The sequence below is a fragment of the Salvelinus namaycush genome, chromosome 32, assembly GCF_016432855.1.
Source record: "Salvelinus namaycush isolate Seneca chromosome 32, SaNama_1.0, whole genome shotgun sequence".
Taxonomy (NCBI): domain Eukaryota; kingdom Metazoa; phylum Chordata; class Actinopteri; order Salmoniformes; family Salmonidae; genus Salvelinus; species Salvelinus namaycush.
In genome coordinates, this window is record NC_052338.1 from 10006450 (window position 1) to 10010175 (window position 3726).

Genomic DNA, 3726 nt, shown 5'->3' on the forward strand with positions numbered 1-3726 from the left:
CCCTCTCAATGTCAATCTGCTTGGAGGGGTCACTCAGGTAGTCCACAAAGTCGTTATAGGCACGGATGAATTCGGCCTCGTCCTATCACAAAGCAAAGAGCATTGATGTTAGTGAACAGAACACATTTCCCACTGAGGACGCTCTCTTTCCCTAGAATGAATAATGAGTTAGTGAGCTACCATGTGGTGGGCCTGAACCAGTGTGCCCATTAGGACCTTTCCCGCCACAAACAGATGGTTCCTGCTCAGGGTGGAACCAAGCAGGGTCTAGAGAAGAGGGAAGAATTAGGGTGAGACAGACAGAACAAGAAGACACAGAGAGAAAAGGAAAAAGGAGGTCCACTCACAGTGAAGGCCTGGCGCAGGGAGACGAGCCTCAGGGCGATGTCCTCCACTCTCTTGGTGGTAAGGTAGAGGCTGTGGGAGGGAGGGAATGGAGCATGTCAACCATTAGAGTCAATGGGGATAACAGCATGGTGACCACTATCCTTCAGCATCCGACAAGCCCAGACTACACAGACATTTAGAGGAACTCACTTTAGCAGAGGAACCTCCCTCTCCTCAGGCAGCAGGTCCTCCTCCCAGCCCTACAACAACAGAACAAACATTCAACATCAGTGACCAATGCAATGACATGACAAACAATGGGTCAATGGAAGGATCTTAATGCTACTAGTCAATAGTATGTGTACTGTAGGTGTGTGTGTAACATCTGACCTCATAGCAGTTGTGGCCCTCAGGCTCTGGCTCAGTGAACTGCTGATGGGTGGGCGTAGAGACGGAGGCAGCCTCCGACCACGCCGAGGAGGTGAGCAGCCCATCCAGCCCCATGTGGAGAGTGGCGTACACCACCGAGACGTCAGTCTGCTGCTCCAAAAACACACACAACACACTTGTTTACCACACACACACGTTATTGGTAAACAGAGCATATCTAATGGAAAAATGGCCAATAATTTTGGAAAAGGTTTATTTACCTGATAGCAGCCAAGCGTCACGTCCACAGACGTCTCATGGCGGAGGTGAGAAGCATACTGGGTCACCCTGCCAGCCACATACTGACAGAGAGAGACGATATGTTAAGGCCAAATGGAACAAGTGAAGAAAAGCCTAATCTAATACTATTTCAGTAGTATTTACATCTTACCAGGATCCAAGTGACGGACTGCACCTTGGTGGCACAGTAGGGGATGCCCTCTGGACTAAGTCTGGCTGTCTCCCTGGAGATGGCCCACACCAGTTGAGTCTCCAGGCCTCGAACCCTACTCACATGGTGCATCCTCACCACCACCTGCTGTGGAGAGAAACAACATCAGCCATCGCTGTAACATATTTCCATCAAGATCACATGACTCTGACAATGTAGATTAGGACTAGGTAGTTACAAAGACACATACCTGGGATCCCCCACACATGTAGGTGATAATGGGGCTGATGAACTGAAAAGTTCTCCAAGCTTTAGCCACCGGACCGGCATTGTTCTGCACAGGAGTGGGGTGACATTACAATACATTCAGGTTAGAAACAGCTAACATTGTAACAGTGATGTGTGTGTGTGGGGGGGTCTCTTACTCTGATCACAACAGGCCCACAGTACAGGGGGCTGAACCTAATCGGTATCAACTACCAATTACCAGTGGCCTCCTAAAGCAGACAACAAAGATTTTTAGAATTAATATCTGGGATTCTTTTCAAACATAAAACCAAAAACGTTCTGAAATTTGTACCTCAAGGATAGTCGGCACATCTGGCACATCCTCAAGGATGATAGCAGCATCCTGGACATCAAGGATGACTGGCAGCAGTGGCACATCCAACTGGACCTCATCCAGTACATTTGATTCTAAAATTAGGAACAGGAATACAAACAATCAATTGTCAGGACGTAAAACCTATCAAGCTAGCTAGTAACGTCACTACTAGTAAAAGTCCAACAGTGCTTCGCTTAGCAACAATTATTAAAGTTAACGTTAGCTTGCACGTCTGGATTACAGAAATACACAGCATCTCACAAATTACATTTTCAAAGTTTAAAACTTCACATACCCTCTTCGAAGTCGCACAAAAACAACCCACAAATGAATTTAAACAACCTGGCGACACAGTAGGCCGCCGACGTCCTCGCACTCTCTCCATCAATCTTGAAAAGCACCCAGGCATTTGAATCAGAGAGGTCTGGGAGGCTGCCTTAATCGACAACCACGTCTTCGGCGCCCAGAGAACAGTGGGTTAACTGCCTTGCTCAGGGGAAGAACGGCACTCTGTTCACAACGTTGACATCAGCAAACCGCCAACCCATGTGACGCGGCATTCATCCTTGAAGAGCACACTTCTTCAGCGTGCCAGTAGCCATTGAAGGTGAGTATTTTCCCACTGAAGTCAGTTACGATGCCGAACTGCAGTCAGGTCAAGACCCTGGTGAGTACGACGAGCACGCAGATGGGCTTCCCTGCAACGGTTTCTTACAGTTTGTGCAGAAATTCTTCAGTTGTGCAATCCCACAGTTTCTTCAACTATCCGGGTGTCTGATCTCAGATGATCCCGCAGGTGAAGAAGACAGATGTGGAGGTCCTGGGCGGTTATGGTTACACGTGGTCTGCTGTTGTGAGGCCGGTTGGACGTACTGCCGAATTCTCTAAAACAACATTGGTAGAGAAATTAACAACCAATTCTTTGGCAACAGCTCTGGTGGACATTCCAGCAGTCAGCACACCAACTGCATGCTCCATCAAAACTTAAGAAAAAACTGTGCCGTTGTGTGACAAAACTGCACATTTTAGAGTGGCCTGTTATTGTCCCCAGCACAACGTGCACTTGTGTAATGATTATGCTGTTTAATCAGTTTATTAATATACCACACCTATCAGGTGGATGGATTATCTTGGCAAAGGAGAAATGCTCACTAACAGGGATTTAAACAAATTTAGCACAAAATGAGAACTTTTTGTGCATATGAAACATTTCTGGAATATTTCATTTCAGTTTATGAAACATGGGACCAACACTTTACATGTTGTGTTTATATTTTTGTTCAGTATAATATGTTGATTTTGAGTGAGAGAATGGTATATGAATAACACCCATTGCCTCCTTCATAAAGAAGGATCTTCTCATTTGACCTATAACCATAATTTACTCTTGATTAAACTATTCAAATCTACAGTAATTCAGATAATTACATCAGCCTTTGTCATATATTCTATGTATCCAATCAAAGCTGTAAATTACTGTGACATAAGTGCAGTGCTACATTTCTACCCTTTTGATGGCTATGTTGTCTAGGTGATCCATGAATTTCTCATTGTTTCTTTTAGATGTACAGTACATGGTTCAATTAAAAAGCAAAATATATGGACCATAAGTGCGTGGCAAAAATTAATACACATTTTTAGTTTTTTTGTGCATTTCTTTAATTATACTTTTAGCCAAAACAAGTTAGTAGCAATGGAAAATGTTTTTTTTTTTTTCTTGTTGCAGTTTTTCGAAGTACAGAGGAACCAATACACATGAATGTGTCATTGGAGGACTGTGTACTGCTATATTTGTAATGACAATAAATATTCTAATTTATTGAGATTGATTTGATGCAGACGTGAGAGTAAATACCAGTGAACACAGACCTCCAGAAACTGATCGACACTCTCATCCTAGACAGTGTCACCCCTCTTCAGCTACATAGCATTGCAGTGTATTGGAAATACATTTTAAAATACTTTTAAGTATGCA

At 44.0% G+C, this 3726-nt stretch overlaps 1 long non-coding RNA gene across 1 annotated transcript; it reads right to left on the reverse strand.

The window, feature by feature from the left end:
- Positions 1–211: 211 nt before the first annotated feature.
- LOC120026960 lies at positions 212–764 on the reverse strand. Its single transcript, XR_005473252.1, has 4 exons — positions 718–764; positions 538–587; positions 348–417; positions 212–267 (listed from the first exon to the last, which is right to left on the reverse strand). It is a non-coding gene; the product is annotated as an uncharacterized LOC120026960 (long non-coding RNA).
- Positions 765–3726: the final 2962 nt, after the last annotated feature.